The sequence below is a fragment of the Channa argus genome, unplaced genomic scaffold (genome assembly GCF_033026475.1).
Source record: "Channa argus isolate prfri unplaced genomic scaffold, Channa argus male v1.0 Contig080, whole genome shotgun sequence".
Lineage (NCBI taxonomy): Eukaryota > Metazoa > Chordata > Actinopteri > Anabantiformes > Channidae > Channa > Channa argus.
The window spans coordinates 116089-141000 of NW_027125299.1; the positions used below are offsets into that span (position 1 = coordinate 116089).

The window sequence follows — 24912 nt, forward strand, 5'->3', positions numbered from 1 at the left end:
GTTTAAGCAAAGTCCCACTCTGTTTCAGCAATCACTTTTAGATCAGCTGCAACTATTTAGCCGTTTGTTTTCTGCATCTTCCTCCAGACAGTAAGTCTTAGGCTTGGATTAAATTGCTTCGAACTAATCGTTTGCATGCACATCATGGCCACCTCACTTGACGTGAGTTGATGTGGAGGGTCAGTTGTGCGCGTGGTCAGAAATTACTGCCAGGAGTGCCCGAGGTGCACTCTCGTAAGAATGTTGCGGCAGCATTATCTCAGCAGCACAATGGTATATGGTAGAGAAGGATTATGCAATAGTGTTGCCATGTCTTTTGCTTTGTGCAACAAAAGAAATCACGAGTTGTTAAAGTTTTCAAAGTTGTTCAATACAAATATGTCTAAATCATTAGCAACATGCAGATCAAAGTAATGTCAGGAGAGGGATTTGAACCCACGCCTCCACTGGAGACCAGAAGTCCCTTTGGAGAAGGAGTTCTTCCTTGAGTCTGGCGCCTTAGACCGCTCGGCCATCCTGACAGCCGTTGGTGGGCGCCGACTCTTTAGGACAGTGGAACTAAGTCATTAGGTTGTTATTCTCTAATTCAATCAACACACTCAAGGTGTTCTTGAGGAAAGTCTCAATTTGTTGCAATACTCACCTTTGTCTCAGCTGGAAAGGGCCGTCAGTCGGGACTTTGCGCAACTTATGACAGTGTAATGAAGTGAGTGAAGCTCTTGTTTGTGAGTTTAGTGGGTTTCAGTTGGAGTGTTGGTTAGATGATCGATATTGTTTGGCAAAACGTTTGTACGGGTAGCCAAGTCTGGCTGCAGTTGCAGCTGGATTTTCTGAATTGCTACTTTTTCGAAAACCTCAGCATCCATCGTAGGGCTTGCAGCCTTTTGTTACGCTTATGCACAGTTTGAGAAAGCTGATTGGAAACATGGTTACGTGTATAAACGACAACAAAATTGCGGTACTCCGAGTGGTATCTAGTCGGGTAAAGTCGGTTTCCATATCCCAATTTGTGAAATCAGCTGCCCTGACAAAGCCGACTGTAATTTGGCTACTTTACTGTGTGTAATTGCAGGAAGTGACTTTCATTTTCAGCTGTACAAGAAATAAAGGTTTTGTGCAGTTTTAGCATTGGTCCCAGATCTTATCCAGTGTGGCCGTATTAAAACCACCACGCATAACATGGGGCTCGAACCCACGACCCTGAGATTAAAAGTCTCATGCTCTACCGCCTGAGCTAGCCGGGCCTCAAAGAGGACCCTGAAAAGACCCTTTGACCTTCAATGAAGCAACATATTTCCAGGCGTCTTTGAGCAAAGTCCCACTTTGTTTCAGCAATCGCTCTTACATCAGCTGCAACTATTTAGCCGTTTGTTTTCTGCAACTTCCTCCAGACAGTAAGTCTTAGGCTTGGAGTATATTGCTTTGAACTAACCGTTTGACCTCATTATTGAGCCTGTCCATCCTCGTTACTCCCAAAGAGAACCTCAACATCTTAAGGTCTGCTACCTCCAGCTCTGCCTCCTGTGTTTTCTTCAGTGCCGCTGTCTCTAAGCCGAACAACATCGCTGGTCTCACCACCGTCTTGAGACGGTGGCTTCCTTTCATTCTCGCTGACACTCTTTTATCACACAACACACCTGACACTTTTGTCCACCCGTTCCAACCTGATTGCAGTGGCCTCTTCACCTCTTTTCCACACTCTCCGTTGCTCTGAACCGTTGACCCTAAGTACTTAAAGTCCTGCACCTTCTTCACCTCTGCCCCCTGTAACCTCACCGTTCCACCTGGGTCCCTCTCATTGACACACATCTCAGTTTTCCAGAGCAGACCTCCATCTCTCTAGATTTTCCTCCACCTGCTCCCTGTTCTCACTACAAATCACAATGTCATCCGCAAACATCATAGTCCACGGAGATTCCAGTCTAACCTCATCTGTCAGCCTGTCCGCCACCAGAGCAAGGAAGAAGGGGCTCAGAGCCGATCCTTGATGCAGACCCACCGCCACCTTGAACTCCTCTGTCACACCTACAGCACACCTCACCGCGGTCTTACAGCTTTCATACATGTCCTCCATCACTCTAACATACTTCTCTGCCACTCCAGAATTCCTCATACAATACCACAGCTCCTCTCTCGGCACCCTGTCATACGCTTTCTCTAAGTCTACGAAGACACAATGCACCTCCCCATGACCTTCTCTGTATTTCTCCATCGGCATCCTCAAAGCAAATACTTCATCTGTTGGACTCTTTCTAGGCATGAAACCATATTGCTCACCTCTGCCCTTAGCCTAGCTTCCACTACTATTTCCCACAACTTCATTGTGTGGCTCATCAACTTTTTTCCTCTGTAGTTGCCACAGCTCTGCTCATCTCCCTTGTTCTTAAAAATGGGCACCAGTACACTTCTCCTCCAGTCCTCGGCCCTCCTCTCACTCTCCAAGATCTTGTTAAACAAACTAGTCAAAAACTCTACTGCCACCTCTCCTAGACACTTTCATACCTCCACAGGTATGTCATCAGGACCCGCTGCCTTTCCACTCTTCATCCTCTTCAACGTCCTCCTCACTTCACTCTTACTAATCTTGGCTACTTCCTGCTCCACACCAGTCACCTCTTCTACTCTTTGTTCCCTTTCATTTTCCTCATTGATTAACTCTTAAAAAGTTCTCCTTCCATCTTCCCATCACAATCCTGGCACCTGTCAATTTATTTCCATCCTTATCGTTAATCACCCTAACCTGCTGCACATCCTTCCCATCTCTGTCTCTTAGTCTGGCCAACCTGAACAAATCCACCTCTCCCTCTTTAGTGTCCAACCTAGCATACAAGTCCTCATATGCTCTTTGCCACCTCTACCTTCACCTTACGCTGCATCTCCCTGTACTCTTGTCGACACTCTTCAGTCCTCGCAGTGTCCCACTTCTTCTTAGCTAACCTTTTTCTCTGTATACACTCCTAAAGTTCCTCGTTCTGCCCCCAAATCACCTTGTCCACTTTCCTGTTTCCAGATGACACACCGAGTACCCTCGGTGTTCCCTATGAAAGTCCCCCAGTGACTTTCATTTTCAGCTGTACAAGAAATCAAGTTGTTCTGCAGTTTTAGTGTTGGTCCCAGATCTTCTCCAGTGTGGCCAAAATCAAACGTGGGGCTCGAACCCACGACCCTGAGATTAAGAGTCTCATGCTCTACCGACTGAGCTAGCCGGGCCCCTAAAAGGACACCTGAAAAGACCCTTTGATCTTCCATAAAGCAACATTTTTCCAGGCGTGTTTAAGCAAAGTCCCACTCTGTTTCAGCAATCACTTTTAGATCAGCTGCAACTATTTAGCCGTTTGTTTTCTGCATCTTCCTCCAGACAGTAAGTCTTAGGCTTGGATTAAATTGCTTCGAACTAATCGTTTGCATGCACATCATGGCCACCTCACTTGACGTGAGTTGATGTGGAGGGTCAGTTGTGCGCGTGGTCAGAAATTACTGCCAGGAGTGCCCGAGGTGCACTCTCGTAAGAATGTTGCGGCAGCATTATCTCAGCAGCACAATGGTATATGGTAGAGAAGGATTATGCAATAGTGTTGCCATGTCTTTTGCTTTGTGCAACAAAAGAAATCACGAGTTGTTAAAGTTTTCAAAGTTGTTCAATACAAATATGTCTAAATCATTAGCAACATGCAGATCAAAGTAATGTCAGGAGAGGGATTTGAACCCACACCTCCACTGGAGACCAGAAGTCCTTTTGGGGAAGGAGTTCTTCCTTGAGTCTGGCGACTTAGACCGCTCTGCCATCCTGACAGCCGTTGGTGGGCGCCGACTCTTTAGGACAGTGGAACTAAGTCATTAGGTTGTTATTCTCTAATTCAATCAACACACTCAAGGTGTTCTTGAGGAAAGTCTCAATTTGTTGCAATACTCACCTTTGTCTCAGCTGGAAAGGGCCGTCAGTCGGGACTTTGCGCAACTTATGACAGTGTAATGAAGTGAGTGAAGCTCTCGTTTGTGAGTTTAGTGGGTTTCAGTTGGAGTGTTGGTTAGATGATCGATACTGTTTGGCAAAACGTTTGTACGGGTAGCCAAGTCTGGCTGCAGTTGCAGCTGGATTTTCTGAATTGCTACTTTTTCAAAAACCTCAGCATCCATCGTAGGGCTTGCACCCTTTTGTTACGCTTATGCACAGTTTGAGAAAGCTGATTGGAAACATGGTTACGTGTATAAACGACAACAAAATTGCGGTACTCCGAGTGGTATCAAGTCGGGTAAAGTCGGTTTCCATATCCCAATTTGTGAAATCAGCTGCCCTGACAAAGCCGACTGTAATTTGGCTACTTTACTGTGTGTAATTGCAGGAAGTGACTTTCATTTTCAGCTGTACAAGAAATAAAGGTTTTGTGGAGTTTTAGTGTTGGTCCGAGATCTTATCCAGTGTGGCCGTATTAAAAGCACCACGCCCAATGTGGGGCTCGAACCCACGACCCTGAGATTAAAAGTCTCATGCTCTACCGCCTAAGCTAGCCGGGCCTCAAAGAGGACCCTGAAAAGACCCTTTGACCTTCAATGAAGCAACATATTTCCAGGCGTCTTTGAGCAAAGTCCCACTTTGTTTCAGCAATCGCTCTTACATCAGCTGCAACTATTTAGCCGTTTGTTTTCTGCAACTTCCTCCAGACAGTAAGTCTTAGGCTTGGACTATATTGCTTTGAACTAACCTCAACATCTTAAGCTCTGCTACCTCCAGCTCTGCCTCCTGTGTTTTCTTCAGTGCCGCTGTCTCTAAGCCGAACAACATCGCTGGTCTCACCACCGTCTTGAGACGGTGGCTTCCTTTCATTCTCGCTGACACTCTTTTATCACACAACACACCTGACACTTTTGTCCACCCGTTCCAACCTGATTGCAGTGGCCTCTTCACCTCTTTTCCACACTCTCCGTTGCTCTGAACCGTTGACCCTAAGTACTTAAAGTCCTGCACCTTCTTCACCTCTGCCCCCTGTAACCTCACCGTTCCACCTGGGTCCCTCTCATTGACACACATCTCAGTTTTCCAGAGCAGACCTCCATCTCTCTAGATTTTCCTCCACCTGCTCCCTGTTCTCACTACAAATCACAATGTCATCCGCAAACATCATAGTCCACGGAGATTCCAGTCTAACCTCATCTGTCAGCCTGTCCGCCACCAGAGCAAGGAAGAAGGGGCTCAGAGCCGATCCTTGATGCAGACCCACCGCCACCTTGAACTCCTCTGTCACACCTACAGCACACCTCACCGCGGTCTTACAGCTTTCATACATGTCCTCCATCACTCTAACATACTTCTCTGCCACTCCAGAATTCCTCATACAATACCACAGCTCCTCTCTCGGCACCCTGTCATACGCTTTCTCTAAGTCTACGAAGACACAATGCACCTCCCCATGACCTTCTCTGTATTTCTCCATCGGCATCCTCAAAGCAAATACTTCATCTGTTGGACTCTTTCTAGGCATGAAACCATATTGCTCACCTCTGCCCTTAGCCTAGCTTCCACTACTATTTCCCACAACTTCATTGTGTGGCTCATCAACTTTTTTCCTCTGTAGTTGCCACAGCTCTGCTCATCTCCCTTGTTCTTAAAAATGGGCACCAGTACACTTCTCCTCCAGTCCTCGGCCCTCCTCTCACTCTCCAAGATCTTGTTAAACAAACTAGTCAGAAACTCTACTGCCACCTCTCCTAGACACTTTCATACCTCCACAGGTATGTCATCAGGACCCGCTGCCTTTCCACTCTTCATCCTCTTCAACGTCCTCCTCACTTCACTCTTACTAATCTTGGCTACTTCCTGCTCCACACCAGTCACCTCTTCTACTCTTTGTTCCCTTTCATTTTCCTCATTGATTAACTCTTAAAAAGTTCTCCTTCCATCTTCCCATCACAATCCTGGCACCTGTCAATTTATTTCCATCCTTATCGTTAATCACCCTAACCTGCTGCACATCCTTCCCATCTCTGTCTCTTAGTCTGGCCAACCTGAACAAATCCACCTCTCCCTCTTTAGTGTCCAACCTAGCATACAAGTCCTCATATGCTCTTTGCCACCTCTACCTTCACCTTACGCTGCATCTCCCTGTACTCTTGTCGACTCTCTTCAGTCCTCGCAGTGTCCCACTTCTTCTTAGCTAACCTTTTTCTCTGTATACACTCCTAAAGTTCCTCGTTCTGCCCCCAAATCACCTTGTCCACTTTCCTGTTTCCAGATGACACACCGAGTACCCTCGGTGTTCCCTATGAAAGTCCCCCAGTGACTTTCATTTTCAGCTGTACAAGAAATCAAGTTGTTCTGCAGTTTTAGTGTTGGTCCCAGATCTTCTCCAGTGTGGCCAAAATCAAACGTGGGGCTCGAACCCACGACCCTGAGATTAAGAGTCTCATGCTCTACCGACTGAGCTAGCCGGGCCTGTAAGACACCTGAACAGACCCTTTGACCCTCAATAAAGCAACATTTTTCCAGGCGTGTTTAAGCAAAGTCCCACTCTGTTTCAGCAATCACTTTTAGATCAGCTGCAACTATTTAGCCGTTTGTTTTCTGCATCTTCCTCCAGACAGTAAGTCTTAGGCTTGGAATAAATTGCTTCGAACTAATTCTCTGTATTTCTCCATCGGCATCCTCAAAGCAAATACTTCATCTGTTGGACTCTTTCTAGGCATGAAACCATATTGCTCACCTCTGCCCTTAGCCTAGCTTCCACTACTATTTCCCACAACTTCATTGTGTGGCTCATCAACTTTTTTCCTCTGTAGTTGCCACAGCTCTGCTCATCTCCCTTGTTCTTAAAAATGGGCACCAGTACACTTCTCCTCCAGTCCTCGGCCCTCCTCTCACTCTCCAAGATCTTGTTAAACAAACTAGTCAAAAACTCTACTGCCACCTCTCCTAGACACTTTCATACCTCCACAGGTATGTCATCAGGACCCGCTGCCTTTCCACTCTTCATCCTCTTCAACGTCCTCCTCACTTCACTCTTACTAATCTTGGCTACTTCCTGCTCCACACCAGTCACCTCTTCTACTCTTTGTTCCCTTTCATTTTCCTCATTGATTAACTCTTAAAAAGTTCTCCTTCCATCTTCCCATCACAATCCTGGCACCTGTCAATTTATTTCCATCCTTATCGTTAATCACCCTAACCTGCTGCACATCCTTCCCATCTCTGTCTCTTAGTCTGGCCAACCTGAACAAATCCACCTCTCCCTCTTTAGTGTCCAACCTAGCATACAAGTCCTCATATGCTCTTTGCCACCTCTACCTTCACCTTACGCTGCATCTCCCTGTACTCTTGTCGACTCTCTTCAGTCCTCGCAGTGTCCCACTTCTTCTTAGCTAACCTTTTTCTCTGTATACACTCCTAAAGTTCCTCGTTCTGCCCCCAAATCACCTTGTCCACTTTCCTGTTTCCAGATGACACACCGAGTACCCTCGGTGTTCCCTATGAAAGTCCCCCAGTGACTTTCATTTTCAGCTGTACAAGAAATCAAGTTGTTCTGCAGTTTTAGTGTTGGTCCCAGATCTTCTCCAGTGTGGCCAAAATCAAACGTGGGGCTCGAACCCACGACCCTGAGATTAAGAGTCTCATGCTCTACCGACTGAGCTAGCCGGGCCCCTAAAAGGACACCTGAAAAGACCCTTTGACCCTCCATAAAGCAACATTTTTCCAGGCGTGTTTAAGCAAAGTCCCACTCTGTTTCAGCAATCACTTTTAGATCAGCTGCCACTATTTAGCCGTTTGTTTTCTGCATCTTCCTCCAGACAGTAAGTCTTAGGCTTGGATTAAATTGCTTCGAACTAATCGTTTGCATGCACATCATGGCCACCTCACTTGACGTGAGTTGATGTGGAGGGTCAGTTGTGCGCGTGGTCAGAAATTACTGCCAGGAGTGCCCGAGGTGCACTCTCGTAAGAATGTTGCGGCAGCATTATCTCAGCAGCACAATGGTATATGGTAGAGAAGGATTATGCAATAGTGTTGCCATGTCTTTTGCTTTGTGCAACAAAAGAAATCACGAGTTGTTAAAGTTTTCAAAGTTGTTCAATACAAATATGTCTAAATCATTAGCAACATGCAGATCAAAGTAATGTCAGGAGAGGGATTTGAACCCACACCTCCACTGGAGACCAGAAGTCCCTTTGGGGAAGGAGTTCTTCCTTGAGTCTGGCGACTTAGACCGCTCTGCCATCCTGACAGCCGTTGGTGGGCGCCGACTCTTTAGGACAGTGGAACTAAGTCATTAGGTTGTTATTCTCTAATTCAATCAACACACTCAAGGTGTTCTTGAGGAAAGTCTCAATTTGTTGCAATACTCACCTTTGTCTCAGCTGGAAAGGGCCGTCAGTCGGGACTTTGCGCAACTTATGACAGTGTAATGAAGTGAGTGAAGCTCTCGTTTGTGAGTTTAGTGGGTTTCAGTTGGAGTGTTGGTTAGATGATCGATACTGTTTGGCAAAACGTTTGTACGGGTAGCCAAGTCTGGCTGCAGTTGCAGCTGGATTTTCTGAATTGCTACTTTTTCAAAAACCTCAGCATCCATCGTAGGGCTTGCACCCTTTTGTTACGCTTATGCACAGTTTGAGAAAGCTGATTGGAAACATGGTTACGTGTATAAACGACAACAAAATTGCGGTACTCCGAGTGGTATCTAGTCGGGTAAAGTCGGTTTCCATATCCCAATTTGTGAAATCAGCTGCCCTGACAAAGCCGACTGTAATTTGGCTACTTTACTGTGTGTAATTGCAGGAAGTGACTTTCATTTTCAGCTGTACAAGAAATAAAGGTTTTGTGGAGTTTTAGTGTTGGTCCGAGATCTTATCCAGTGTGGCCGTATTAAAAGCACCACGCCCAATGTGGGGCTCGAACCCACGACCCTGAGATTAAAAGTCTCATGCTCTACCGCCTAAGCTAGCCGGGCCTCAAAGAGGACCCTGAAAAGACCCTTTGACCTTCAATGAAGCAACATATTTCCAGGCGTCTTTGAGCAAAGTCCCACTTTGTTTCAGCAATCGCTCTTACATCAGCTGCAACTATTTAGCCGTTTGTTTTCTGCAACTTCCTCCAGACAGTAAGTCTTAGGCTTGGAGTATATTGCTTTGAACTAACCTCAACATCTTAAGGTCTGCTACCTCCAGCTCTGCCTCCTGTGTTTTCTTCAGTGCCGCTGTCTCTAAGCCGAACAACATCGCTGGTCTCACAACCGTCTTGAGACGGTGGCTTCCTTTCATTCTCGCTGACACTCTTTTATCACACAACACACCTGACACTTTTGTCCACCCGTTCCAACCTGATTGCAGTGGCCTCTTCACCTCTTTTCCACACTCTCCGTTGCTCTGAACCGTTGACCCTAAGTACTTAAAGTCCTGCACCTTCTTCACCTCTGCCCCCTGTAACCTCACCGTTCCACCTGGGTCCCTCTCATTGACACACATCTCAGTTTTCCAGAGCAGACCTCCATCTCACTAGATTTTCCTCCACCTGCTCCCTGTTCTCACTACAAATCACAATGTCATCCGCAAACATCATAGTCCACGGAGATTCCAGTCTAACCTCATCTGTCAGCCTGTCCGCCACCAGAGCAAGGAAGAAGGGGCTCAGAGCCGATCCTTGATGCAGACCCACCGCCACCTTGAACTCCTCTGTCACACCTACAGCACACCTCACCGCGGTCTTACAGCTTTCATACATGTCCTCCATCACTCTAACATACTTCTCTGCCACTCCAGAATTCCTCATACAATACCACAGCTCCTCTCTCGGCACCCTGTCATACGCTTTCTCTAAGTCTACGAAGACACAATGCACCTCCCCATGACCTTCTCTGTATTTCTCCATCGGCATCCTCAAAGCAAATACTTCATCTGTTGGACTCTTTCTAGGCATGAAACCATATTGCTCACCTCTGCCCTTAGCCTAGCTTCCACTACTATTTCCCACAACTTCATTGTGTGGCTCATCAACTTTTTTCCTCTGTAGTTGCCACAGCTCTGCTCATCTCCCTTGTTCTTAAAAATGGGCACCAGTACACTTCTCCTCCAGTCCTCGGCCCTCCTCTCACTCTCCAAGATCTTGTTAAACAAATTAGTCAAAAACTCTACTGCCACCTCTCCTAGACACTTTCATACCTCCACAGGTATGTCATCAGGACCCGCTGCCTTTCCACTCTTCATCCTCTTCAACGTCCTCCTCACTTCACTCTTACTAATCTTGGCTACTTCCTGCTCCACACCAGTCACCTCTTCTACTCTTTGTTCCCTTTCATTTTCCTCATTGATTAACTCTTAAAAAGTTCTCCTTCCATCTTCCCATCACAATCCTGGCACCTGTCAATTTATTTCCATCCTTATCGTTAATCACCCTAACCTGCTGCACATCCTTCCCATCTCTGTCTCTTAGTCTGGCCAACCTGAACAAATCCACCTCTCCCTCTTTAGTGTCCAACCTAGCATACAAGTCCTCATATGCTCTTTGCCACCTCTACCTTCACCTTACGCTGCATCTCCCTGTACTCTTGTCGACTCTCTTCAGTCCTCGCAGTGTCCCACTTCTTCTTAGCTAACCTTTTTCTCTGTATACACTCCTAAAGTTCCTCGTTCTGCCCCCAAATCACCTTGTCCACTTTCCTGTTTCCAGATGACACACCGAGTACCCTCGGTGTTCCCTATGAAAGTCCCCCAGTGACTTTCATTTTCAGCTGTACAAGAAATCAAGTTGTTCTGCAGTTTTAGTGTTGGTCCCAGATCTTCTCCAGTGTGGCCAAAATCAAACGTGGGTCTCGAACCCACGACCCTGAGATTAAGAGTCTCATGCTCTACCGACTGAGCTAGCCGGGCCCCTAAAAGGACACCTGAAAAGACCCTTTGACCCTCCATAAAGCAACATTTTTCCAGGCGTGTTTAAGCAACGTCCCACTCTGTTTCAGCAATCACTTTTAGATCAGCTGCAACTATTTAGCCGTTTGTTTTCTGCATCTTCCTCCAGACAGTAAGTCTTAGGCTTGGATTAAATTGCTTCGAACTAATCGTTTGCATGCACATCATGGCCACCTCACTTGACGTGAGTTGATGTGGAGGGTCAGTTGTGCGCGTGGTCAGAAATTACTGCCAGGAGTGCCCGAGGTGCACTCTCGTAAGAATGTTGCGGCAGCATTATCTCAGCAGCACAATGGTATATGGTAGAGAAGGATTATGCAATAGTGTTGCCATGTCTTTTGCTTTGTGCAACAAAAGAAATCACGAGTTGTTAAAGTTTTCAAAGTTGTTCAATACAAATATGTCTAAATCATTAGCAACATGCAGATCAAAGTAATGTCAGGAGAGGGATTTGAACCCACACCTCCACTGGAGACCAGAAGTCCCTTTGGGGAAGGAGTTCTTCCTTGAGTCTGGCGACTTAGACCGCTCTGCCATCCTGACAGCCGTTGGTGGGCGCCGACTCTTTAGGACAGTGGAACTAAGTCATTAGGTTGTTATTCTCTAATTCAATCAACACACTCAAGGTGTTCTTGAGGAAAGTCTCAATTTGTTGCAATACTCACCTTTGTCTCAGCTGGAAAGGGCCGTCAGTCGGGACTTTGCGCAACTTATGACAGTGTAATGAAGTGAGTGAAGCTCTCGTTTGTGAGTTTAGTGGGTTTCAGTTGGAGTGTTGGTTAGATGATCGATACTGTTTGGCAAAACGTTTGTACGGGTAGCCAAGTCTGGCTACAGTTGCAGCTGGATTTTCTGAATTGCTACTTTTTCAAAAACCTCAGCATCCATCGTAGGGCTTGCAGCCTTTTGTTACGCTTATGCACAGTTTGAGAAAGCTGATTGGAAACATGGTTACGTGTATAAACGACAACAAAATTGCGGTACTCCGAGTGGTATCTAGTCGGGTAAAGTCGGTTTCCATATCCCAATTTGTGAAATCAGCTGCCCTGACAAAGCCGACTGTAATTTGGCTACTTTACTGTGTGTAATTGCAGGAAGTGACTTTCATTTTCAGCTGTACAAGAAATAAAGGTTTTGTGGAGTTTTAGTGTTGGTCCGAGATCTTATCCAGTGTGGCCGTATTAAAAGCACCACGCCCAATGTGGGGCTCGAACCCACGACCCTGAGATTAAAAGTCTCATGCTCTACCGCCTAAGCTAGCCGGGCCTCAAAGAGGACCCTGAAAAGACCCTTTGACCTTCAATGAAGCAACATATTTCCAGGCGTCTTTGAGCAAAGTCCCACTTTGTTTCAGCAATCGCTCTTACATCAGCTGCAACTATTTAGCCGTTTGTTTTCTGCAACTTCCTCCAGACAGTAAGTCTTAGGCTTGGAGTATATTGCTTTGAACTAACCTCAACATCTTAAGGTCTGCTACCTCCAGCTCTGCCTCCTGTGTTTTCTTCAGTGCCGCTGTCTCTAAGCCGAACAACATCGCTGGTCTCACAACCGTCTTGAGACGGTGGCTTCCTTTCATTCTCGCTGACACTCTTTTATCACACAACACACCTGACACTTTTGTCCACCCGTTCCAACCTGATTGCAGTGGCCTCTTCACCTCTTTTCCACACTCTCCGTTGCTCTGAACCGTTGACCCTAAGTACTTAAAGTCCTGCACCTTCTTCACCTCTGCCCCCTGTAACCTCACCGTTCCACCTGGGTCCCTCTCATTGACACACATCTCAGTTTTCCAGAGCAGACCTCCATCTCTCTAGATTTTCCTCCACCTGCTCCCTGTTCTCACTACAAATCACAATGTCATCCGCAAACATCATAGTCCACGGAGATTCCAGTCTAACCTCATCTGTCAGCCTGTCCGCCACCAGAGCAAGGAAGAAGGGGCTCAGAGCCGATCCTTGATGCAGACCCACCGCCACCTTGAACTCCTCTGTCACACCTACAGCACACCTCACCGCGGTCTTACAGCTTTCATACATGTCCTCCATCACTCTAACATACTTCTCTGCCACTCCAGAATTCCTCATACAATACCACAGCTCCTCTCTCGGCACCCTGTCATACGCTTTCTCTAAGTCTACGAAGACACAATGCACCTCCCCATGACCTTCTCTGTATTTCTCCATCGGCATCCTCAAAGCAAATACTTCATCTGTTGGACTCTTTCTAGGCATGAAACCATATTGCTCACCTCTGCCCTTAGCCTAGCTTCCACTACTATTTCCCACAACTTCATTGTGTGGCTCATCAACTTTTTTCCTCTGTAGTTGCCACAGCTCTGCTCATCTCCCTTGTTCTTAAAAATGGGCACCAGTACACTTCTCCTCCAGTCCTCGGCCCTCCTCTCACTCTCCAAGATCTTGTTAAACAAACTAGTCAGAAACTCTACTGCCACCTCTCCTAGACACTTTCATACCTCCACAGGTATGTCATCAGGACCCGCTGCCTTTCCACTCTTCATCCTCTTCAACGTCCTCCTCACTTCACTCTTACTAATCTTGGCTACTTCCTGCTCCACACCAGTCACCTCTTCTACTCTTTGTTCCCTTTCATTTTCCTCATTGATTAACTCTTAAAAAGTTCTCCTTCCATCTTCCCATCACAATCCTGGCACCTGTCAATTTATTTCCATCCTTATCGTTAATCACCCTAACCTGCTGCACATCCTTCCCATCTCTGTCTCTTAGTCTGGCCAACCTGAACAAATCCACCTCTCCCTCTTTAGTGTCCAACCTAGCATACAAGTCCTCATATGCTCTTTGCCACCTCTACCTTCACCTTACGCTGCATCTCCCTGTACTCTTGTCGACTCTCTTCAGTCCTCGCAGTGTCCCACTTCTTCTTAGCTAACCTTTTTCTCTGTATACACTCCTAAAGTTCCTCGTTCTGCCCCCAAATCACCTTGTCCACTTTCCTGTTTCCAGATGACACACCGAGTACCCTCGGTGTTCCCTATGAAAGTCCCCCAGTGACTTTCATTTTCAGCTGTACAAGAAATCAAGTTGTTCTGCAGTTTTAGTGTTGGTCCCAGATCTTCTCCAGTGTGGCCAAAATCAAACGTGGGGCTCGAACCCACGACCCTGAGATTAAGAGTCTCATGCTCTACCGACTGAGCTAGCCGGGCCCCTAAAAGGACACCTGAAAAGACCCTTTGACCCTCCATAAAGCAACATTTTTCCAGGCGTGTTTAAGCAACGTCCCACTCTGTTTCAGCAATCACTTTTAGATCAGCTGCAACTATTTAGCCGTTTGTTTTCTGCATCTTCCTCCAGACAGTAAGTCTTAGGCTTGGATTAAATTGCTTCGAACTAATCGTTTGCATGCACATCATGGCCACCTCACTTGACGTGAGTTGATGTGGAGGGTCAGTTGTGCGCGTGGTCAGAAATTACTGCCAGGAGTGCCCGAGGTGCACTCTCGTAAGAATGTTGCGGCAGCATTATCTCAGCAGCACAATGGTATATGGTAGAGAAGGATTATGCAATAGTGTTGCCATGTCTTTTGCTTTGTGCAACAAAAGAAATCACGAGTTGTTAAAGTTTTCAAAGTTGTTCAATACAAATATGTCTAAATCATTAGCAACATGCAGATCAAAGTAATGTCAGGAGAGGGATTTGAACCCACACCTCCACTGGAGACCAGAAGTCCCTTTGGGGAAGGAGTTCTTCCTTGAGTCTGGCGACTTAGACCGCTCTGCCATCCTGACAGCCGTTGGTGGGCGCCGACTCTTTAGGACAGTGGAACTAAGTCATTAGGTTGTTATTCTCTAATTCAATCAACACACTCAAGGTGTTCTTGAGGAAAGTCTCAATTTGTTGCAATACTCACCTTTGTCTCAGCTGGAAAGGGCCGTCAGTCGGGACTTTGCGCAACTTATGACAGTGTAATGAAGTGAGTGAAGCTCTCGTTTGTGAGTTTAGTGGGTTTCAGTTGGAGTGTTGGTTAGATGATCGATACTGTTTGGCAAAACGTTTGTACGGGTAGCCAAGTCTGGCTGCAGTTGCAGCTGGATTTTCTGAATTGCTACTTTTTCAAAAACCTCAGCATCCATCGTAGGGCTTGCACCCTTTTGTTACGCTTATGCACAGTTTGAGAAAGCTGATTGGAAACATGGTTACGTGTATAAACGACAACAAAATTGCGGTACTCCGAGTGGTATCTAGTCGGGTAAAGTCGGTTTCCATATCCCAATTTGTGAAATCAGCTGCCCTGACAAAGCCGACTGTAATTTGGCTACTTTACTGTGTGTAATTGCAGGAAGTGACTTTCATTTTCAGCTGTACAAGAAATAAAGGTTTTGTGGAGTTTTAGTGTTGGTCCGAGATCTTATCCAGTGTGGCCGTATTAAAAGCACCACGCCCAATGTGGGGCTCGAACCCACGACCCTGAGATTAAAAGTCTCATGCTCTACCGCCTAAGCTAGCCGGGCCTCAAAGAGGACCCTGAAAAGACCCTTTGACCTTCAATGAAGCAACATATTTCCAGGCGTCTTTGAGCAAAGTCCCACTTTGTTTCAGCAATCGCTCTTACATCAGCTGCAACTATTTAGCCGTTTGTTTTCTGCAACTTCCTCCAGACAGTAAGTCTTAGGCTTGGAGTATATTGCTTTGAACTAACCTCAACATCTTAAGGTCTGCTACCTCCAGCTCTGCCTCCTGTGTTTTCTTCAGTGCCGCTGTCTCTAAGCCGAACAACATCGCTGGTCTCACCACCGTCTTGAGACGGTGGCTTCCTTTCATTCTCGCTGACACTCTTTTATCACATAACACACCTGACACTTTTGTCCACCCGTTCCAACCTGATTGCAGTGGCCTCTTCACCTCTTTTCCACACTCTCCGTTGCTCTGAACCGTTGACCCTAAGTACTTAAAGTCCTGCACCTTCTTCACCTCTGCCCCCTGTAACCTCACCGTTCCACCTGGGTCCCTCTCATTGACACACATCTCAGTTTTCCAGAGCAGACCTCCATCTCTCTAGATTTTCCTCCACCTGCTCCCTGTTCTCACTACAAATCACAATGTCATCCGCAAACATCATAGTCCACGGAGATTCCAGTCTAACCTCATCTGTCAGCCTGTCCGCCACCAGAGCAAGGAAGAAGGGGCTCAGAGCCGATCCTTGATGCAGACCCACCGCCACCTTGAACTCCTCTGTCACACCTACAGCACACCTCACCGCGGTCTTACAGCTTTCATACATGTCCTCCATCACTCTAACATACTTCTCTGCCACTCCAGAATTCCTCATACAATACCACAGCTCCTCTCTCGGCCCCCTGTCATACGCTTTCTCTAAGTCTACGAAGACACAATGCACCTCCCCATGACCTTCTCTGTATTTCTCCATCGGCATCCTCAAAGCAAATACTTCATCTGTTGGACTCTTTCTAGGCATGAAACCATATTGCTCACCTCTGCCCTTAGCCTTGCTTCCACTACTATTTCCCACAACTTCATTGTGTGGCTCATCAACTTTTTTCCTCTGTAGTTGCCACAGCTCTGCTCATCTCCCTTGTTCTTAAAAATGGGCACCAGTACACTTCTCCTCCAGTCCTCGGCCCTCCTCTCACTCTCCAAGATCTTGTTAAACAAACTAGTCAGAAACTCTACTGCCACCTCTCCTAGACACTTTCATACCTCCACAGGTATGTCATCAGGACCCGCTGCCTTTCCACTCTTCATCCTCTTCAACGTCCTCCTCACTTCACTCTTACTAATCTTGGCTACTTCCTGCTCCACACCAGTCACCTCTTCTACTCTTTGTTCCCTTTCATTTTCCTCATTGATTAACTCTTAAAAAGTTCTCCTTCCATCTTCCCATCACAATCCTGGCACCTGTCAATTTATTTCCATCCTTATCGTTAATCACCCTAACCTGCTGCACATCCTTCCCATCTCTGTCTCTTAGTCTGGCCAACCTGAACAAATCCACCTCTCCCTCTTTAGTGTCCAACCTAGCATACAAGTCCTCATATGCTCTTTGCCACCTCTACCTTCACCTTACGCTGCATCTCCCTGTACTCTTGTCGACTCTCTTCAGTCCTCGCAGTGTCCCACTTCTTCTTAGCTAACCTTTTTCTCTGTATACACTCCTAAAGTTCCTCGTTCTGCCCCCAAATCACCTTGTCCACTTTCCTGTTTCCAGATGACACACCGAGTACCCTCGGTGTTCCCTATGAAAGTCCCCCAGTGACTTTCATTTTCAGCTGTACAAGAAATCAAGTTGTTCTGCAGTTTTAGTGTTTGTCCCAGATCTTCTCCAGTGTGGCCAAAATCAAACGTGGGGCTCGAACCCACGACCCTGAGATTAAGAGTCTCATGCTCTACCGACTGAGCTAGCAGGGCCGCTAAACTGACACCTGAAAAGACCCTTTGACCCTCAATAAAGCAACATTTTTCCAGGCGTGTTTAAGCAAAGTCCCACTGTTTCAGCAATCACTTTTAGATCAGCTGCAACTATTTAGCCGTTTGTTTTCTGCATCTTCCTCCAGACAGTAAGTCTTAGGCTTGGAATAAATTGCTTCGAACTAATCGTTTACATGCACATCATGGCCACCTCACTTGACGTGAGTTGATGTGGAGGGTCAGTTGTGCGCGTGGTCAGAAATTACTGCCAGGAGTGCCCGAGGTGCATTCTCGTAAGAATGTTGCGGCAGCATTACCTCAGCAGAACAATGGTATATGGTAGAGAAGGATTATGCAATAGTGTTGCCATGTCTTTTGCTTTGTGCAACAAAAGACAATCACGAGTTGTTAAAGTTTTCAAAGTAGTTCAATACAAACTTGTCTAAATCATTAGCAACATGAAGAGAAAAGTAATGTCAGGAGTGGGATTTGAACCCACACCACCATTGGAGACCAGAAGTCCCTTTGGGGAAGGAGTTCTTCCTTGAGTCTGGCGCCTTAGACCGCTCGGCCATCCTGACAGCTGTTGGTGGGCGCCGACTCTTTAGGACAGTGGAACTAAGTCATTAGGTTGTTATTCTCTAATTCAATCAACATTCTCAAGGTGTTCTTGAGGAAAGTCTCAATTTGTTGCAATACTCACCTTTGTCTCAGCTGGAAAGGGCCGTCAGTCGGGACTTTGCGCAACTTATGACAGTGTAATGAAGTGAGTGAAGCTCTTGTTTGTGAGTTTAGTGGGGTTCAGTTGGAGTGTTGGTTAGATGATCGATATTGTTTGGCAAAATGTTTGTACGGGTAGCCAAGTCTGGCTGCAGTTGCAGCTGGATTTTCTGAATTGCTACTTTTTCGAAAACCTCAGCATCCATCGTAGGGCTTGCAGCCTTTTGTTACGCTTATGCACAGTTTGAGAAAGCTGATTGGAAACATGGTTACGTGTATAAACGACAACAAAATTGCGGTACTCCGAGTGGTATCTAGTCGGGTAAAGTCGGTTTCCATATCCCAATTTGTGAAATCAGCTGCCCTGACAAAGCCGACTGTAATTTGGCTACTTTACTGTGTGTAATTGCAGGAAGTGACTTTCATTTTCAGCTGTACAAGAAATAAAGGTTTTGTGCAGTTTTAGCATTGGTCCCAGATCTTATCCAGTGTGGCCGTATTAAAACCACCAAGCATAACGTGGGGCTCGAACCCACGACCCTGAGATTAAAAGTCTCATGCTCTACCTCCTGAGCTAGCCGGGCCTCAAAGAGGACCCTGAAAAGACCCTTTGACCTTCAATGAAGCAACATATTTCCAGGCATCTTTGAGCAAAGTCCCAATTTGTTTCAGCAATCGCTCTTAGATCAGCTGCAACTATTTAGCCGTTTGTTTTCTGCAACTTCCTCCAGACAGTAAGTCTTAGGCTTGGAGTATATTGCTTTGAACTAACCTCAACATCTTAAGCTCTGCTACCTCCAGCTCTGCCTCCTGTGTTTTCTTCAGTGCCGCTGTCTCTAAGCCGAACAACATCGCTGGTCTCACCACCGTCTTGAGACGGTGGCTTCCTTTCATTCTCGCTGACACTCTTTTATCACACAACACACCTGACACTTTTGTCCACCCGTTCCAACCTGATTGCAGTGGCCTCTTCACCTCTTTCCCACACTCTCCGTTGCTCTGAACCGTTGACCCTAAGTACTTAAAGTCCTGCACCTTTTTCACCTCTGCCCCCTGTAACCTCACCGTTCCACCTGGGTCCCTCTCATTGACACACATCTCAGTTTTCCAGAGCAGACCTCCATCTCTCTAAATTTTCCTCCACCTGCTCCCTGTTCTCACTACAAATCACAATGTCATCCGCAAACATCATAGTCCACGGAGATTCCAGTCTAACCTCATCTGTCAGCCTGTCCGCCACCAGAGCAAGGAAGAAGGGGCTCAGAGCCGATCCTTGATGCAGACCCACCGCCACCTTGAACTCCTCTGTCACACCTACAGCACACCTCACCGCGGTCTTACAGCTTTCATACATGTCCTCCATCACTCTAACATACTTCTCTGCCACTCCAGAATTCCTCATACAATACCACAGCTCCTCTCTCGGCACCCTGTCATACGCTTTCTCTAAGTCTACGAAGACACAATGCACCTCCCCATGACCTTCTCTGTATTTCTCCATCGGCATCCTCAAAGCAAATACTTCATCTGTTGGACTCTTTCTAGGCATGAAACCATATTGCTCACCTCTGCCCTTAGCCTAGCTTCCACTACTATTTCCCACAACTTCATTGTGTGGCTCATCAACTTTATTCCTCTGTAGTTGCCACAGCTCTGCTCATCTCCCTTGTTCTTAAAAATGGGCACCAGTACACTTCTCCTCCAGTCCTCGGCCCTCCTCTCACTCTCCAAGATCTTGTTAAACAAACTAGTCAAAAACTCTACTGCCACCTCTCCTAGACACTTTCATACCTCCACAGGTATGTCATCAGGACCCGCTGCCTTTCCACTCTTCATCCTCTTCAACGTCCTCCTCACTTCACTCTTACTAATCTTGGCTACTTCCTGCTCCACACCAGTCACCTCTTCTACTCTTTGTTCCCTTTCATTTTCCTCATTGATTAACTCTTAAAAAGTTCTCGTTCCTTGTTCTGCCGCCAAATCACCTTGTCCACTTTCCTGTTTCCAGATGACACACCGAGTACCCTCGGTGTTCCCTATGAAAGTCCCCCAGTGACTTTCATTTTCAGCTGTACAAGAAATCAAGTTGTTCTGCAGTTTTAGTGTTGGTCCCAGATCTTCTCCAGTGTGGCCATAATCAAAAGAGACCCCGCCCAACGTGGGGCTCGAACCCACGACCCTGAGATTAAGAGTCTCATGCTCTACCGACTGAGCTAGCCGGGCCCCTAAAAGGACACCTGAAAAGACCCTTTGACCCTCCATAAAGCAACATTTTTCCAGGCGTGTTTAAGCAAAGTCCCACTCTGTTTCAGCAATCACTTTTAGATCAGCTGCAACTATTTAGCCGTTTGTTTTCTGCATCTTCCTCCAGACAGTAAGTCTTAGGCTTGGATTAAATTGCTTCGAACTAATCGTTTGCATGCACATCATGGCCACCTCACTTGACGTGAGTTGATGTGGAGGGTCAGTTGTGCGCGTGGTCAGAAATTACTGCCAGGAGTGCCCGAGGTGCACTCTCGTAAGAATGTTGCGGCAGCATTATCTCAGCAGCACAATGGTATATGGTAGAGAAGGATTATGCAATAGTGTTGCCATGTCTTTTGCTTTGTGCAACAAAAGAAATCACGAGTTGTTAAAGTTTTCAAAGTTGTTCAATACAAATATGTCTAAATCATTAGCAACATGCAGATCAAAGTAATGTCAGGAGAGGGATTTGAACCCACACCTCCACTGGAGACCAGAAGTCCCTTTGGGGAAGGAGTTCTTCCTTGAGTCTGGCGACTTAGACCGCTCTGCCATCCTGACAGCCGTTGGTGGGCGCCGACTCTTTAGGACAGTGGAACTAAGTCATTAGGTTGTTATTCTCTAATTCAATCAACACACTCAAGGTGTTCTTGAGGAAAGTCTCAATTTGTTGCAATACTCACCTTTGTCTCAGCTGGAAAGGGCCGTCAGTCGGGACTTTGCGCAACTTATGACAGTGTAATGAAGTGAGTGAAGCTCTCGTTTGTGAGTTTAGTGGGTTTCAGTTGGAGTGTTGGTTAGATGATCGATACTGTTTGGCAAAACGTTTGTACGGGTAGCCAAGTCTGGCTGCAGTTGCAGCTGGATTTTCTGAATTGCTACTTTTTCAAAAACCTCAGCATCCATCGTAGGGCTTGCACCCTTTTGTTACGCTTATGCACAGTTTGAGAAAGCTGATTGGAAACATGGTTACGTGTATAAACGACAACAAAATTGCGGTACTCCGAGTGGTATCTAGTCGGGTAAAGTCGGTTTCCATATCCCAATTTGTGAAATCAGCTGCCCTGACAAAGCCGACTGTAATTTGGCTACTTTACTGTGTGTAATTGCAGGAAGTGACTTTCATTTTCAGCTGTACAAGAAATAAAGGTTTTGTGGAGTTTTAGTGTTGGTCCGAGATCTTATCCAGTGTGGCCGTATTAAAAGCACCACGCCCAATGTGGGGCTCGAACCCACGACCCTGAGATTAAAAGTCTCATGCTCTACCGCCTAAGCTAGCCGGGCCTCAAAGAGGACCCTGAAAAGACCCTTTGACCTTCAATGAAGCAACATATTTCCAGGCGTCTTTGAGCAAAGTCCCACTTTGTTTCAGCAATCGCTCTTACATCAGCTGCAACTATTTAGCCGTTTGTTTTCTGCAACTTCCTCCAGACAGTAAGTCTTAGGCTTGGAGTATATTGCTTTGAACTAACCTCAACATCTTAAGGTCTGCTACCTCCAGCTCTGCCTCCTGTGTTTTCTTCAGTGCCGCTGTCTCTAAGCCGAACAACATCGCTGGTCTCACCACCGTCTTGAGACGGTGGCTTCCTTTCATTCTCGCTGACACTCTTTTATCACACAACACACCTGACACTTTTGTCCACCCGTTCCAACCTGATTGCAGTGGCCTCTTCACCTCTTTTCCACACTCTCCGTTGCTCTGAACCGTTGACCCTAAGTACTTAAAGTCCTGCACCTTCTTCACCTCTGCCCCCTGTAACCTCACCGTTCCACCTGGGTCCCTCTCATTGACACACATCTCAGTTTTCCAGAGCAGACCTCCATCTCTCTAGATTTTCCTCCACCTGCTCCCTGTTCTCACTACAAATCACAATGTCATCCGCAAACATCATAGTCCACGGAGATTCCAGTCTAACCTCATCTGTCAGCCTGTCCGCCACCAGAGCAAGGAAGAAGGGGCTCAGAGCCGATCCTTGATGCAGACCCACCGCCACCTTGAACTCCTCTGTCACACCTACAGCACACCTCACCGCGGTCTTACAGCTTTCATACATGTCCTCCATCACTCTAACATACTTCTCTGCCACTCCAGAATTCCTCATACAATACCACAGCTCCTCTCTCGGCACCCTGTCATACGCTTTCTCTAAGTCTACGAAGACACAATGCACCTCCCCATGACCTTCTCTGTATTTCTCCATCGGCATCCTCAAAGCAAATACTTCATCTGTTGGACTCTTTCTAGGCATGAAACCATATTGCTCACCTCTGCCCTTAGCCTAGCTTCCACTACTATTTCCCACAACTTCATTGTGTGGCTCATCAACTTTATTCCTCTGTAGTTGCCACAGCTCTGCTCATCTCCCTTGTTCTTAAAAATGGGCACCAGTACACTTCTCCTCCAGTCCTCGGCCCTCCTCTCACTCTCCAAGATCTTGTTAAACAAACTAGTCAGAAACTCTACTGCCACCTCTCCTAGACACTTTCATACTTCCACAGGTATGTCATCAGGACCCGCAGCCTTTCCACTCTTCATCCTCTTCAACGTCCTCCTCACTTCACTCTTACTAATCTTGGCTACTTCCTGCTCCACACCAGTCACCTCTTCTACTCTTTGTTCCCTTTCATTTTCCTCATTGATTAACTCTTAAAAAGTTCTCCTTCCATCTTCCCATCACAATCCTGGCACCTGTCAATTTATTTCCATCCTTATCGTTAATCACCCTAACCTGCTGCACATCCTTCTCATCTCTGTCTCTTAGTCTGGCCAACCTGAACAAATCCACCTCTCCCTCTTTAGTGTCCAACCTAGCATACAAGTCCTCATATGCTCTTTGCCACCTCTACCTTCACCTTACGCTGCATCTCCCTGTACTCTTGTCGACTCTCTTCAGTCCTCGCAGTGTCCCACTTCTTCTTAGCTAACCTTTTTCTCTGTATACACTCCTAAAGTTCCTCGTTCTGCCCCCAAATCACCTTGTCCACTTTCCTGTTTCCACATGACACACCGAGTACCCTCGGTGTTCCCTATGAAAGTCCCCCAGTGACTTTCATTTTCAGCTGTACAAGAAATCAAGTTGTTCTGCAGTTTTAGTGTTGGTCCCAGATCTTCTCCAGTGTGGCCATAATCAAAAGAGACCCCGCCCAACGTGGGGCTCGAACCCACGACCCTGAGATTAAGAGTCTCATGCTCTACCGACTGAGCTAGCCGGACCGCTAAAAGGACACCTGAAAAGACCCTTTGACCCTCAATAAAGCAACATTTTTCCAGGCGTGTTTAAGCAAAGTCCCACTCTGTTTCAGCAATCACTTTTAGATCAGCTGCAACTATTTAGCCATTTGTTTTCTGCATCTTCCTCCAGACAGTAAGTCTTAGGCTTGGAATAAATTGCTTCGAACTAATCGTTTGCATGCACATCATGGCCACCTCACTTGACGTGAGTTGATGTGGAGGGTCAGTTGTGCGCGTGGTCAGAAATTACTGCCAGGAGTGCCCGAGGTGCATTCTCGTAAGAATGTTGCGGCAGCATTATCTCAGCAGCACAATGGTATATGGTAGAGAAGGATTATGCAATAGTGTTGCCATGTCTTTTGCTTTGTGCAACAAAAGACAATCACGAGTTGTTAAAGTTTTCAAAGTTGTTCAATACAAACTTGTCTAAATCATTAGCAACATGAAGAGAAAAGTATTATCAGGAGTGGGATTTGAACCCACACCTCCATTGGAGACCAGAAGTCCCTTTGGGGAAGGAGTTCTTCCTTGAGTCTGGCGCCTTAGACCGCTCGGCCATCCTGACAGCCGTTGGTGGGCGCCGACTCTTTAGGACAGTGGAACTAAGTCATTAGGTTGTTATTCTCTAATTCAATCAACATTCTCAAGGTGTTCTTGAGGAAAGTCTCAATTTGTTGCAATACTCACCTTTGTCTCAGCTGGAAAGGGCCGTCAGTCGGGACTTTGCGCAACTTATGACAGTGTAATGAAGTGAGTGAAGCTCTTGTTTGTGAGTTTAGTGGGTTTCAGTTGGAGTGTTGGTTAGATGATCGATATTGTTTGGCAAAACGTTTGTACGGGTAGCCAAGTCTGGCTGCAGTTTCAGCTGGATTTTCTGAATTGCTACTTTTTCGAAAACCTCAGCATCCATCGTAGGGCTTGCAGCCTTTTGTTACGCTTATGCACAGTTTGAGAAAGCTTATTGGAAACATGGTTACGTGTATAAACGACAACAAAATTGCGGTACTCCGAGTGGTATCTAGTCGGGTAAAGTCGGTTTCCATATCCCAATTTGTGAAATCAGCTGCCCTGACAAAGCCGACTGTAATTTGGCTACTTTACTGTGTGTAATTGCAGGAAGTGACTTTCATTTTCAGCTGTACAAGAAATAAAGGTTTTGTGCAGTTTTAGCATTGGTCCCAGATCTTATCCAGTGTGGCCGTATTAAAACCACCACGCATAACGTGGGGCTCGAACCCACGACCCTGAGATTAAAAGTCTCATGCTCTACCGCCTGAGCTAGCCGGGCCTCAAAGAGGACACTGAAAAGACCATTTTACCTTCAATGAAGCAACATATTTCCAGGCGTCTTTGAGCAAAGTCCCACTTTGTTTCAGCAATCGCTCTTACATCAGCTGCAACTATGTAGCCGTTTGTTTTCTGCAA

At 46.4% G+C, this 24912-nt stretch overlaps 14 non-coding genes across 14 annotated transcripts; all 14 read right to left on the minus strand.

The window, feature by feature from the left end:
• Positions 1-414: 414 nt before the first annotated feature.
• Positions 415-521, minus strand: trnal-caa (transfer RNA leucine (anticodon CAA)). The gene is made up of 2 exons: positions 484-521; positions 415-459 (listed from the first exon to the last, which is right to left on the minus strand). It is a non-coding gene; the product is annotated as a tRNA-Leu (tRNA).
• A 2616-nt stretch (positions 522-3137) lies between these two features.
• On the minus strand, positions 3138-3210 carry trnak-cuu (transfer RNA lysine (anticodon CUU)). The gene has a single exon. It is a non-coding gene; the product is annotated as a tRNA-Lys (tRNA).
• Positions 3211-4442: 1232 nt separating this feature from the next.
• trnak-uuu (transfer RNA lysine (anticodon UUU)) lies at positions 4443-4515 on the minus strand. Its single transcript has one exon. It is a non-coding gene; the product is annotated as a tRNA-Lys (tRNA).
• Positions 4516-6357: 1842 nt separating this feature from the next.
• On the minus strand, positions 6358-6430 carry trnak-cuu (transfer RNA lysine (anticodon CUU)). Its single transcript has one exon. It is a non-coding gene; the product is annotated as a tRNA-Lys (tRNA).
• A 1128-nt stretch (positions 6431-7558) lies between these two features.
• On the minus strand, positions 7559-7631 carry trnak-cuu (transfer RNA lysine (anticodon CUU)). The gene has a single exon. It is a non-coding gene; the product is annotated as a tRNA-Lys (tRNA).
• Positions 7632-8863: 1232 nt separating this feature from the next.
• trnak-uuu (transfer RNA lysine (anticodon UUU)) lies at positions 8864-8936 on the minus strand. Its single transcript has one exon. It is a non-coding gene; the product is annotated as a tRNA-Lys (tRNA).
• Positions 8937-12083: 3147 nt separating this feature from the next.
• Positions 12084-12156, minus strand: trnak-uuu (transfer RNA lysine (anticodon UUU)). The gene has a single exon. It is a non-coding gene; the product is annotated as a tRNA-Lys (tRNA).
• A 1842-nt stretch (positions 12157-13998) lies between these two features.
• trnak-cuu (transfer RNA lysine (anticodon CUU)) lies at positions 13999-14071 on the minus strand. Its single transcript has one exon. It is a non-coding gene; the product is annotated as a tRNA-Lys (tRNA).
• Positions 14072-15303: 1232 nt separating this feature from the next.
• trnak-uuu (transfer RNA lysine (anticodon UUU)) lies at positions 15304-15376 on the minus strand. The gene has a single exon. It is a non-coding gene; the product is annotated as a tRNA-Lys (tRNA).
• A 2389-nt stretch (positions 15377-17765) lies between these two features.
• trnal-caa (transfer RNA leucine (anticodon CAA)) lies at positions 17766-17872 on the minus strand. The gene is made up of 2 exons: positions 17835-17872; positions 17766-17810 (listed from the first exon to the last, which is right to left on the minus strand). It is a non-coding gene; the product is annotated as a tRNA-Leu (tRNA).
• A 2289-nt stretch (positions 17873-20161) lies between these two features.
• Positions 20162-20234, minus strand: trnak-cuu (transfer RNA lysine (anticodon CUU)). Its single transcript has one exon. It is a non-coding gene; the product is annotated as a tRNA-Lys (tRNA).
• A 1232-nt stretch (positions 20235-21466) lies between these two features.
• trnak-uuu (transfer RNA lysine (anticodon UUU)) lies at positions 21467-21539 on the minus strand. The gene has a single exon. It is a non-coding gene; the product is annotated as a tRNA-Lys (tRNA).
• Positions 21540-23396: 1857 nt separating this feature from the next.
• On the minus strand, positions 23397-23469 carry trnak-cuu (transfer RNA lysine (anticodon CUU)). The gene has a single exon. It is a non-coding gene; the product is annotated as a tRNA-Lys (tRNA).
• Positions 23470-23945: 476 nt separating this feature from the next.
• On the minus strand, positions 23946-24052 carry trnal-caa (transfer RNA leucine (anticodon CAA)). The gene is made up of 2 exons: positions 24015-24052; positions 23946-23990 (listed from the first exon to the last, which is right to left on the minus strand). It is a non-coding gene; the product is annotated as a tRNA-Leu (tRNA).
• Between the last annotated feature and the right edge of the window lie 860 nt (positions 24053-24912).